The 13,731-nt window shown below is 41.0% G+C and overlaps 1 protein-coding gene across 3 annotated transcripts in view; it reads right to left on the bottom strand.

The window, feature by feature from the left end:
• SNRK (SNF related kinase) overlaps positions 1-11,689 on the bottom strand; it is a 41,444-nt gene extending 29,755 nt beyond the window's left edge. For 2 of the 3 annotated variants that reach the window (XM_080338538.1, XM_080338540.1), the window contains exons 1-2: positions 11,358-11,689; positions 709-807 (exon numbers count right to left, since the gene is read on the bottom strand). The gene's annotated coding sequence lies outside the window, so the exon portion shown is untranslated. Of the gene's footprint in view, positions 1-708; positions 808-10,122; positions 10,203-11,357 lie in introns of those variants that run through there. The other variant, XM_080338539.1, reaches the window with a different exon arrangement.
• Between the last annotated feature and the right edge of the window lie 2,042 nt (positions 11,690-13,731).

Genomic DNA, 13,731 nt, shown 5'->3' with positions numbered 1-13,731 from the left:
CTCTTAGTGCTAAATAAAATGTCTTGTTAAATATTTTGACTGGAGTCATAAAAACTGGTGATAAAAAGTTTGCATGTAGGCTGCATATGTTCAGCAGTCCTGGGAATGAGTCAGGAGAAGGCGAAGAAGAGTGGGAAGGAATAGGAGAGAACTCAAGAGTTCAGCTTATTTGTGCTGAACTCCTGCTTACCAGTTATTCTGGCGTTTAAGCAAACAAGATACAATCTATGAAACGTTCATATTCAAACCTAGTTTTGAAGGCCTTACATCTCATTGCCATTTTTTCCACACACACAAAACCTCCCAAAAACGTTTCCTGCATCTTTATCTTGGATTCAGGTTTAAATAAAAATATGTAGCTATCAAAAAACTAACCACTTCTCCCACTTTGAGTGCAAAGTAGCTAGAAATATGAAAACTACATGGCTTATTGCCAACTCAATAAAACACAGAAAGCACAGCTCTTCAGAATATATTTTCTCTGTTTCAAAACCAAACTTCAAAAAGAAAATATTTGAAAAGGGAGCTGGTAAACAAACAGTCCCTTGTATTACTTATTCTCAAGTTGAAATGTAAGCATTAGATTAAAAACATTCCCTGCTAAACAAGTTATTTCACAGGCAGGGAAACTAATGAACCTGGTTTCATATGGATTCAATTACAAGGTTGAGGGTCCTATGAGGATTCTCTGATGTTTAACAAGCTCACCTTACTGCTTCTCTCAGCTGGAGCCATGGTATAACCTCTTCTCTATCCAGCTGTCTACTTCCACAAAGTCCATGGGAATTCACCTGGAGACCTCCACCCCTGTAAAATTCAAATGAAATCCATCAACTTCTGAAACCTCACAACTTTGGCAAGGAACAGGGTAAGTGCAACAGTTATATGAACACTGGGGGGCTAGTTTGTTTTTTTCTTTAAAGATAATAATCAAGTTTTAAAAATGAGAACTTCACTGCGTTTTGTGTTACTGTACCATTTCATTCTACTACTAAGCATTATGCTTCAGGTGCTTTTCCGAAAAACACTCCACTAGAAAATGTCATAGTATCAAAACTGGGGTGGTCATATCTTCTTCCCAACACATCCCATACTGCTCATCTTACAAATCTTCCCCTACCTCTCCCAGTTAACCATGTAATATCATCCCAACCTTATTCCGGAAAGTACAGAACTAGATTAAAGCATGCTACATTAAACCAAATGCCTATGTCACACATTCTCTTACACAGTAAGCAAGCATTAGAGGCTACATGGGGAAGAACATAGTACACTGGCAAACATAATAAATAATGAAGCCCTCCTTATCTCTGAGAGATTAAAAAACTGCTTTACAGCTGAGAGCCATGGCTTTGTGTTTAATAATGCTCCATGGATTCCACCCCATCCCACCCTCTGAAAGTGGGCAGGTGCTTTATTAAAGCATGTGAATTTTTAGTTTCAATAACATCCTGCAACACGGAGTTTAATAGCTTAACTACGTGCTGTGAGAAGAACCACTTCCTCTTGTTTGTTTTTAGTCTCCTGATAATTTGTGCATCTTCTTATTCACTGTCTGTTCCAAAACAAGAACTATCATGCTATTTACCTTGCCTCAAGCAACTCACAGTTTTAGGTTCCTTCCTTCCCAGCTTCAGTTTAATCTTGTTTAAGTCCCAGTCTGTCACTCTTTTTACAGAGGTTATTCCACAGACTTTAGCATTTCTCCCCTCTTTCTCTACCTTGTTCTATGCTACTTTCTTAGGCCAACTGTTTCTTGTTACTACTACTACTGAGCACTGTCAATGTTTTCATATCATGCTTTATTATAGTTGTATAATGTTCCATCACACTGACCTAACACCCAAAATGCAGGCTAATGAAAAACAGTCATAAACCATCTAACCTTAATCTATACAAAGCAGCAGGAAAGATATTACTCAGCTGTACCCCATATGGTTGTGTGACTCCAGTCTCACCTTGAAAAGGACTACAATCATTTAAAAAACAAACAAACAAACAAAAAAAACCAACCCACCCCATACAAACACACTTTATAGGACTGCTATCTCCACAGCAACCTAATCAGACTCTTTTTTACATCTATAAGCAGTGAAAACAAAAAAAAAACAACATACACACGAGCACATAAAGACAACTTTTTTTAACTGTCACAAGTCATTACCCCTCCTTACAAATCTCTTTTATCCATAATGTACTCTATAGTCAATACCTTACACTACTAAATTTTAGAACCTCTACATTAAAAAAAAAGTACAAGTTGTGTCAAAAAAATAGCCATTCCGTATGCAACTGAAGTTACCAACAACATGAACTCCAGTAATCAAGTTTTTACAGACCATTTCTTTTTTGAATTTTAAGTCAAACCTCAAGATTTACGTCTCTATTCACACAAGTTCATCACATCCTACAAATCTGGCCCAGATCACGAAACACCTTTTACTCTCTGAGGAAGAAATGTGACTTCAAGAGAGATTGGCTGTTAAGTCTTGAATTCAAAGACGATACCTAGAGACAACACAGAGCTTTCTTACTGCATGGCAAAACCAAAGTTCTGGTATTATTAATAGAAGAGGTAAGGAAGGTGGAGGTAAAAAAAGCCTCAATCAGTTTTGACTTAGCTTTTCTTTCTAAAATTCAAGAAGGTTCCAGCCCTGGCAGAGCAAAAGGGAGAGAGCAGGCACAGCCAGATGTAATAAAATATAACTTGTCTGAATTTAAGTAACTACAACACTCAATGCTAAGGAAATATTTATACATAATTATTTTGTTCACTTGGCACATTCTCAACCATTTTCATACAAACTCAGCAAGTGATTTATCTCTAAATGACAGAATACACAAACATCAACCTGTCAGAAAAATTCTAGCAAAAATCAGTTACGTCATGGAGAAATACATCAGACAGTAATCAATAGGATAAAAGCTTACAGAAATGGAAAATAAATTATGTTTACTATTGTTGCAGCCCCATTAGCCAAAACAAAATTAATGCAGATTCATTAACAGTTTAACATAAAGTCTTCACAATAACGGACCAACCAACTTTTAACTCCGTTGTTTTAAAATAAACCTTCAGGGATGAAGCTCCCACAGCTAAACACAAGGACCTCAGATGCATACACAGTTTGAAGCAAACATACCAAAATTAAGAACTGTTCAATAGTAGGAAATGGATGCAAAACTGTCACAGTGCATATAGATACAAACCTTGATTACAATTCAAATACACTACTTAAGAGATTGCAGTTGCTATACCAGTATTTTTCAGAGAAGTAATTTCTTTTTTTCCGCTTCTCACTCGAGTAGGAAAGCAGAATTTTGGAAACACTTAAGGACCAATTAAGACTGCAGTTACATAAGGTATCAGTTTTTGAGCTGAAGCCCCTTTGTGACCCTTTCTTTGCAGTTCTCTCCTTAGTTACAGCAGTAAAACTTCAGGGGCTAACTATAAATACAATCACCCAAAATTTCCAGATATCACATATCTACTACCATCAGTCTCTGAAACAAGGTTAGTTTTAATGACAGATCATTTCAATGATCCAGTTTATAATGTGATCTCTTGAACATTCATACAAAATGAAGGAGCTGCAAATTGCAGCATGTGACAAATAAAATTTCAACCAGCCATACTTGGCTAGTAAGCCAAACTGAAAAAAAAAAATAAAATTTAAGAGCCAGTTATATCACAGAAAATATTTACCTGCCTTACTTTAAATTCACATTATGTCAAGTCCTTTATAATTTCATTTTTCTGCATTAGAGTTTGAATTTTCTAGTTGGCAAGCTTACTAACCATTAGCAACATTTAATCCATGTGGCTAATTATGATTTTAAAAACACCGTTTTCCCTAACTATACCAGAATTCAGCTATGCCCCCAATACTGGTTTTATGCAATGTAGGCATTTACCGGTAAATAGACTCAGACCAGATCCTTCCTTCCATAGAAGCTCATATGTCCTATCCCACAAAATACTGCAAACAGCCTCTCTAGTGGAGATCTGTGGAAGCTGTTTTGTAATATCACATGCATCCTATTAAGAGGCTTAACAACAGTACTGTGATTCAACCATCTCTAAAAGATGGATGAATAGCTCTCTAATTCACCTGTTTAGAAAAACAGCATGTTCCAGGGGCACTAGTTTTTCTTTAAGCAATTCATTCTATCCAAAGAGTTTCATTAGATTATACATTACATGTAAGACCAGCCTAGTTCATCTTACCTTAATGTGTGTATTAGCTTCTTACTTTAGAAAATGAAAATTCAAGGTCCCATTTCAAGAAAATGTTGTAATACTATGAATGCAAATATTTCCCTGCATTATCAGGCTACCAGACGTGAAAGCTTAAGTAATCTTCACTGGGACTCATCCGTCCACAGCTAACCATTCCTGTCTCCCTTCATGATAAATGGAGGTTCAGTCAACACAGATAATAGTTTGATAAAAAATTGCACCCTAAAGCAGATAGCGAAATAGTTCAAATGAATCATTTCTCAAAAGCACAAGTTTTCATTTTTTCATTTTCTGCAACAGAAATTTAAGATGACTAGTTCAGTGGATGTACACATTATACACATCCACAAGATGGACTAAATAAGTTTGATCCTGTTTCTCCTTTTGCTCATTTGTCTCAGATTAATAGCAGCATCTATATAATTATATAGTAAACAAATAATTGGTATATTGAGAGTAAGACTTGTATTGCTCACCTTCCTAGAAACAGTAAACCAGAATATGACAAAAACTGACCACAGAGATCCAGAAACAATTTTTTTACTCTGAAATAAATTTGTACAAATTATTAGAATTTGAGAGCAAACTGAAGGAAATACCAAACTAGTATACAAACTGCACAAGTATAATTTTACACATTTTTTTTTCCAATATTTCCTACCAATTTTTATCTGCTATCCTACTGTAAGATACCTTCTTGGGCCAATCCAAGGACCTTTAAAAAGTCTATCTTTATTACTATATGAGCCACTACTTACACATGATGATGTTACAACTTCACCAGTGTGTCAATCTGCTTTCCCCAAGAGGGTTTTCCATCACCTTTCCTTTTATATGAGGGAGAGCCAACATGCTAGAAACAGGTACAAGTGTTGCAAGAGTGAAGTATGAAGAACATACACACCTAATGCACACCACATGCTCTCAAAACTAGTCATGACTCAGTTCCTCTAGAGTATGAAACTTTTAAAGCCTCACAACTACCCAATATTCCTTGAATATTCACAACTCAATATGAGAGTATTCTCTTTTTGTTTCCACACACAGGTGTCACAGCGTAGCAAAGCCCCTCCTTGTCCACCTTTCTATGACCTAAGCCTTCACAACTATCAAAGGTACTCAAAGAAATAAGAGCAATTTATACCTGCCCTACAGCCTAACACTTTGCAGATGCAGCACTGGGAGGAAGACACAACAGACAGGGGCAGAGGTGTTACAACTCAGCCCTTATATACACAACGCTATATAATGCTTTCTTTTTCACCTTGCATGACTGTACCACAGCATACATGCATGTCTTCCCTTTCGCTGATGACAAACCCCACAGACTCCCCTGCTCCTGACAAGTTCCGCAATGAAACACTACAGTAGATTTTTCAAGGTGTACATGTACTTTATTAGGCCTTATTGTTAACTCCCACACCATCAGCACCCACCTCATATTGCGTTACTAAAATGTCAAGGTGTATCAGTAAATCTCTCTACCATTCAGCATGGCTATACCTAAAATTATGAAGACAGGAGTTATGAAGTAGTTCTTTGTTCCAAACACAAAAAGAAGAATTAACCTGTTATTCCCTAGTTTTAAATAGTCTTCAGAATTTTGCTGTCAAAAGACATAAAACCTCCCAATTGCTGATGAAGTTTTACCATTAAATATTTGGGAAGTCTGTAGTGAAATGCTAGTGTTTCATTACTTTAGAATATATTGCAGGCATCAGAACCATTGATCCCTAGCATCAGCTCTGCTTAGAATCCAGAAATAAAACCAAAATGCTAAAAAGAATTCTTCAACTCTGAGGTCCATTATTCAGTAAAGAGCCAGCAGCAGAAACATTCATCAGGCCAATAAACTTAATAAAACATTGCTCCTGGAACTATAAACAAAAGGTTGGGGGAGATGCGGTAGCATTATAGATTGGAAAAGAAATAAAAGTTACTAACATTATTTTGTAACAGAAAATTACAAGACCCTGCATGACCTCAGATTTAAGAGCAAGAGTTCAAGGCAGCTCAAATGTATGAGAAAAATTAAACTTAAAATATGACACATGATTTGGGATATCATCAGTTAAAGAATACATTTCTTTCTTTGACAAGAAATTCCAAAACTTTTAGACCCATTGATTGCTGTCTACCATTCTATTTTCTTGAAGATTAGTACAGTCACGTCAAACACGGGAAGTTTAGGCTTTCCTCTTTCACATGGGTTTGCAAAGCTATGGCAAGTGATTTGCAGAACACTAGTAAAAAGCAAACTAAAATTTGAGAATTGTGTTGTAGAAATCTCACAATACAGTTGACATCTTTGTGAGAATCATCTTCAATACAGACAAGTGAAAAAAACCACTGGATCTGAATTGGTCCTTCAAGGCCCCCCCCTTAAAAAAAAATCAAGAATGTATATTTCCTTTTTCTTTCACAACAAGCAGGTGAATAAGAAAAAAACACAGACAACACTGTAGTAGGTGTACATTGCAAAGCAATACCAAGATAGTAGTAGTAATAGCAAGATTATGATTACAGACTAGACGCCAAAGCTACTAAGACAACAGATGTGCTAAGAGTGATCAAGCTATGATCTGTTGACAAACCCATGATTAGTAGTCACTGGCACTGGTTCCAACTGCCTCTAGTTGTGAAATGTGTTAAAAGCCCAAGATACTTTCATAACTATGCTAATAATCACTGTAGTTCACAAGGCACTTTCCATTTCTGAGAGGAGGTATTACACAAGACAAATGCAATCTGCACTATGGATTTGAGAATTCAGCAGCAGCTTTACACCATTTAAAGTCCTCACACCAGCCACAGCTCCAAAAGCAATTAATGTTGTCTGTTTTCCTTTTGTGCCTACTCTCAAAGTGCAATACGCAGCTAAACAAAAAGTAATAGACACCACCACCTTGTTCATGTATCAGATGCTTCAGCAATACACTGCTTAAGATCTAAAGCTGCTCTTAAAGTATTATTGCAGAGGAAGAGAATACTAGACCTTCCCAAATGGCCCTGTCCCCTAAGTTATCTTCTGCAAAGTCACATGCAGTAACATTTTTTAAAAAGGACTTGCTCCAAATTTTGTGATACCTGCTAGTACTTTCTTTTTGTATCTGTAAATTAGTTATAATACTTTGTTCAGACCCTGTGATGTCATGATATATAAAAATCTAGTTTCAATTAAAATTACCATGTTCTGCACTTCCCACTGAAATAAAAATTTCTCCTCAGCTACAGGAAATTCACATAGGTATCTTGGTTACAGACATTCATAAACCTAAACAATCAAGGTGTGGTATCAAAGAAGTCTGAAGATCAGAAACCAACAAGCTTTTCAGTCAACCATCTCACAAGCAATAGAGATAACTCATGGTATTTGTACTCCCTAGCCCAAAGTTATACTTTCCAAGCTTGATAAGCAGTATCCAGCCATCTTTTCAAAGGCTTTAATATGCTAAACCTCATCACATTTTCCTTTTTTCTTCTTTTATTTCTGCTCCCCTCTCCCAAATAATGGGAAACGTGAAACTGATGAAGGAAGTAATTTGCCCATCAGACAGAAGTCATACTATTGTGATTCATGATGGTATCACTATCTTTTAGACAGGACACTACATCTTTATTTCCAGAAAACTTACTGCAGGAACTTTGCAGAAAACAGACAACTCAGATTTCTATTCCACCAATCTGGACTCCTCCAGAGGAATCACCTCATGGAATCACCATGCTTCAATATGAACTAAAATTATAAAAGTCTAGGCTATTGTCTTATCTCTCAAGTAAAGCTGGCTCAAGTCCATTCAGTAACTAGGTAGGAGACGGCTGCAGAAAACACAGGATGATATATGAAGAGTGAAAAACAGTCTGTCAAATTCAGTGTAACAATCATGCCAAAACACTGTTGTAGAAGATCACTGTACACCTGAGAGATTCAGCTTTTCAGAAAGAGAACATGCTCTATTTTATATTTCACAAGTGTAAAAAACTACACAGCACTTTTTCCTCATTAAGTTCTTAACATTGGTGACCTAATCAACTTATGTGTACTAGAACTCTGCCAGGGTAAGTTATCCTGGAATTGTAAGTGAACATACAGTTTTTCAAATCCTCTTAAGCTCTTACATAATACTGTTATGTGTATTAAAACAGCAGCTACTTTACATTATTACAGAAGCTGTAGCATTCCAGTTAAGTGCTTGAAAGTAGTGTGACAAGATGCACAGAACCTCATCGGTTACTAAAGTTAAGAGCTTATGGAATTTAATACTAGTAACTTCATCATAAACTGCAGTTCAGCCCTGTAAACAAATGGCAGTGTCCCAGGTCTTAACGATGGTTCAGTCGTCTCTTATTTTAAGACATAATTAGAAAACATTAACTGGGAATGCACAGAAGTTTTACAGCTACAGCATTTCAGTGGAATTTTGAAAGCAGACAAAAATCCAAGGGAAGTGCATTATTTCATGAGACACATTCAGAGGAAAAAAGCCAGCTGTGCCAAGATACTGTGCCCTTGAAAGCAAGGCAGGCAGCAAAGCAAGACAACAGTGCTAGTTTTGCATTACAGTTGCTAGTGGGATAAAAAGGACAATAATACATTGAAGGTGTAGACTGCTAAATAATAACTCAAATATAACACTGAAGGCAGGGAGTTAGAGCCTTGGAAGAGATCAGGTTGTTCAAAACAGTGCATGAGGAATATGGCTACTGCAAGTAGAAGAGTATCTGCAGTAGCATCTTAACATGCATACTATTAACATGCTATTTGTTTAAAATAATCAGAAAGTAGACTATGTATCTATAGTGCAACCACTCACGCCACATGGGAATATTAGTTCTCATAGCAAGATGATTCAAGGAACAGCAGTAGCTTGCACAGAAATTTCACTATCCAAAACTCAATCTGTACTTTCTTGCTTCTCACTTGCAAAAGCCCCCAAAAAACAACAGTTTATCACAGTCCACTTAAGATGTCATCTTCCTGTTTCCCTGGAAGCCTCAGGTGTGGATCATAAAGGTTCTCTTAAAAGAGGCTGATGAATGTGCTGTCTTAGATGATACCTTGCCTATGAGGCACTACTCCAGCATTCAGGTTAGCTTCTTTCCCCAGCCACTTGAAAAATCATGCCATCATTCTACCACTTTTCTAGCCATTCAGGAAAAATAAAGACTGGGCTTTGACTTTCACAGCTTTTGTTGTTAAGGCCTCAAATCTGGATGTTTTCATGCACTAGAAATAAAAGGAGCAGATATTAGCCTACTTAAATTAACATGTCAACATGTTCCACAAGGTAAAATCTGATTGCATTATGGAACAATAACTGTTAGTTCTCGTAATTTTGTTTCAGATTCCTTCTTTCTAAGGATCAGCAGTAGTACAAAAATAACCACCAGCCAAATTCCCTTTCTGTGATACAGCTATCAAAAAAACCCCCCACTTCCTAATGGTGCATGCCTTGCAAGAACAGCTTAACTCTAACATAATAAACATTTGCTTGTAAACACACAGATTTCACTTTGCTGAGATTCCTTAAACTGGTCCTTCCCCAGAGCCTCAAGACCTAAATATATCCATAATAAACAACTCTAAAAAGCAGCCTATATGACTAAGTAGTGACTGCACTACAGAGGGCAGGCGTAAGCAGATTTGCATGCAATTCATTCATGCTAGATTGCTGTAAATCATACAATACACTTCAGCTGCTCCAGGAACTGCAATGGTACTATTGAGGAAACCACTTCTTTGCATATCTGCTCTTAACAAGCTCCTGAAAGCAAAACTATCAATAAGAAATTATCTATGCACAAGCAAAAATCCAAAGCTTTTTATATTTCCATATCCCATGTAAATCTTTCTCCTTCACAGGTGTTCTAGCATCACTTACCAATAAAAATATCCAATTTGAAAATAGGTCACATTTGTCGCCAATCATCCTGAGGCCAATATAGGCTTTTTCCCTAGTGGATGTTCTCCAATAGTTTATTCAGTCTACTTAAAAAAACAAAACAAAACCCATACACCAAAAACAGCCACATATCTGTCCTTCAGCTATTACCAAGACTATACACCTACAACAAACACCTTTAAGTCACCTTCCATATACTTAACTAGTGGAGTACCATGTGGGTGTCAAAATTCACCTAGCAAAAAGCACGAAGATCCCTCTCCAGGACTTATCTACTTATCTGACCGATTTCTGTAGTAATCTAAAGACAGTAAATTTACAGTAATAAGAGTATTGATAGAAGCAATAAACGTATTGACAAAGAACAGGGGATACTTGTGCTTTCAGAGTCTCTCGGGGGCACACTACAGCCCCGTGAGCAGTGAAGACGCCAGCTCGCCTTCTGAGCAAACCTGTTGGTTGTGCACCTGGTTCCGAGGGGTAAGATGCACCGTCATTCCCCCAATACGGCCCCGTGACCGGACCGGCTCTCTAACCGGAGAGCTCGCGCATCGGTTGTTTATCGTGGGGTGTTTTTTGTTTTGGTTTTTTGTTTTTGTTTTTTATTTTGTGCTTTTTTTCCCTCCTTCCTCCAAGCGGCCGAAAATACGCGGCGGAGCTGGCGAGGGCAGGAGGGTGGCGGAGGGGCAAACTCGCTGCCACTTTTCCCGCGGTGACCCCGCAGAGCGCCTACGTTGCTGCCGGGCGGAGGGCACGCACCGGGGCGGACACGCAGGGGCACGGACACGCGCGAGGTCAGGCGCTGGTCAGAGGCGCTGCTGCCGTGGGGCACGGACACTGCCTCGGAGTGGGAGAGAGCTCGAGTGGGGCACGGTGGGCTCTGCCGTGCCAGGCGGCACAAGACGCTCCCGCCGGCAGCCCACCGTCCTCGCACTAACACCCGCTTCTCCCCTCCCCCCCAATCCCTGTCCTCAAGCCCCAGGCGGCACCAACACACCGACCTTCGGTGCCCAGGAAACGTCCCCCCATCGCCTCCTCCCGGGCCGAGGCCGCCATTGGGCCGGCCGGGAGGAGCTCGACAGGCGAGGCCGGCTCCAGGAGAAACGGAAAAGCGAAGGGAGAGGAGGAAACGAACCCACCACACCCCACCGGGCCGGCCCCGTCCTCACCGGCCCAGCCCAAGCGATCCCGGCCCAGCCCCATCAGCAACTTACCGCCTGCAGCAGCGGTGTCTCCTCGGGCCGCCGCGCCCCGCGCCGCCCCCTGCATGGGCAGCACCCGCCGCGACTGCCCTCGGAAGCGGCGGTGGGGACAAGGAGAGAAAGGGGAAAGGGTCGAAGACCCAAGTGGGAGTAGCAGAGAAGCTCCGCCGGGCCACGCAGGCTCGGGGGCGACGGCTGCGGTGGCGGCTCCGGCTCCCGCCCCGCACCTGGCTGGCTGGCTGGCTGGCTGGCTGGCTGGCTGGCTGCTCCGCCGGGCCCCGCCGCTGCGGCCGCTCCGAGACGCAACTGACAACAACGGCCGCGGCGGCTCGCGGAGACCCGTTGAGGGGGGTGGGGGGGGAAGGGGGGAGGGCGGGAAGGGGAAGAGGGGGCGGAGGCGAGGCGGGGCAACGGACACCCGCGCGAGCCGAGCGCCGCTGCGCCTGCGCGGCAGGGAGGCCGCGCCATTGCCGTCACGGCGGGCCAATGGGGGAAGGGGAAGCGCGCGTGCGGCGGGGCGGGGCGGGGCAGCGGGCGGCTTCTGAGGAGGGGAAGGGGAAGAGGCGAGGCCGCTGCAGGGAGGAGCACAGGGGGCGATGGTGTTTCGGTGGCTTTTGGAGGCAGAGCTTGTTTGCGCTGCTGCCCGCCTTGGTCTCCGGCTTCCGAAAGGTCCCGAGTAGTTCGCCCTGGAAACGGCAAAAATAAAGAGTGGAGAGGAGGGCGAACCGTTGAAGGTCTGAGGAGAGGGCGAAGCCCGCGGGCCCACCGCCGGGGTGGTGGGCGCTTTGCCCCTCGTTCGCTGACCCTTTCCCCTCTGGAGGGCTAATTAATGTGGTGAGATGGCCACGGCCGTGTTTCCTGGCTGATTGGATGACAAGTGAGGGGGGTAGATAATAAAAGCATATTAAAGAGTGTAGAGATTGTGCCCCTCGTGTCCTGTGTCCTGTGTCCCTTGTCCGATGGGGAGTGGGCAGATATCCCTGTGGTAAGGAGGACAGGATCAAGAAAGGTGGTTGGAGTTCGGCTGGAAGTAGGGGTGGTGAAAGGGAGAGGTGACATTGAGGCTAGCAGGAGAAAATAGGCCATGGAATGAGCCTGGCAGGTGTTTCTGAGAGAAACGGCTGTACGTGTAACGAAAGGGAGGGAAAAGCCTTGAATGGTTGTGCTACAGAAGCATTGGGGCTCCTACATGCTGTATGAGCCAAGTGTTTGCTTGGAGCATTAGAAATAATGCAAGACTTTCCTCAGAAGATCAAGGAAAGAAAATCTCTGAATAGCCAGAGAAATGAAAGATTTAAAAGTGGCACTTTGCAAAGTACCCTTTTTTCTTTTTCTTTTTTTTTTTTTGTATGTGTGTGGGGTTTTTTTTTTTTTTCGCAGCTAGAAATGACCAATCAAGATAAATGCTGAGAGAATACAAAACCGCATCATAGTGAAACCCAATTTTAAGAAAATGTTTGACGAATCCTTTTCAGTTTTCTCTATGCTTTGACAAAATTTAGATGCCCTTCCTTTCTGAATAGCTTATATTACACTGTACAGCAGGTGCTATTGAATTAACCTGGGGGTTCTTATGTTGAAGCCGAGCATTTGTGAATAAACCAAACTAGAAAATACAGTTCAGGAAATGACTGAACTGAGATGGTGTGATCATATGTAATAAAAAAGACCTCATATTTTAAGGTTTCAAAAGAGAAATAGAAAAGAAATACATCAAGATTTCAGGATATCTTTTTCCTGATCACTGCTTTTTAGGGAAAATGAGAATTTCTTCATTTTGTCATCATTTAGACCATTCAGTAGGCCTGGTTCTCTGTGCTTGCAGCAATTTGACACCAGTAAAACAGGACTAATTGCTGAATTTACAAGGCAGACCTGATGTAGATTGCAATAACCATCACCTCTGACCGCCCAACCATTGCTGATTTCTCAAGTCTGGGTTTGCACCAGAGTGCAGCACCCACCACTTGGATTTCAAAGCCCACTACAGTCGGATGGCACCTAATGTTTGTTGTTCTGTAAAACTGAAGTTAGATTCTTTCACTGTGGAGTTAATAAAAGCTATGATTTTGTATTGGTTGCATCTGTGTGTTGGAGAAGGCACGTTCTTACAAACACAATATACAAACAAAAGTTGTAATTATGCTTCAGTTCAGTGCTACCAAGTCTCCATTTGCAAAACATTTTGGCCTTAAGGTCTTTTTTTTGGCGTTTGTTGGAACTCACGTTTTCTGTTGTGCTGCCACACAGGGTATCACGCTCAGATGTACTCAACCGCTCGGAGTGTTCATGTGTGCATTGGCTTGTGTAGGAGAACAAGCGGGTGGAAAAGGACAAGTTTACAGGAAAGAAAGAAAAAAAAAAAAAAAGAATATTATCTCCTGCC

This window comes from Nesoenas mayeri, assembly GCF_963082525.1.
Source record: "Nesoenas mayeri genome assembly, chromosome: 2".
In the NCBI taxonomy this organism is placed as follows: domain Eukaryota; kingdom Metazoa; phylum Chordata; class Aves; order Columbiformes; family Columbidae; genus Nesoenas; species Nesoenas mayeri.
The sequence above is the reverse complement of the archived record's forward strand: the minus strand, read 5'-3'. Positions and strand labels throughout refer to the sequence as shown.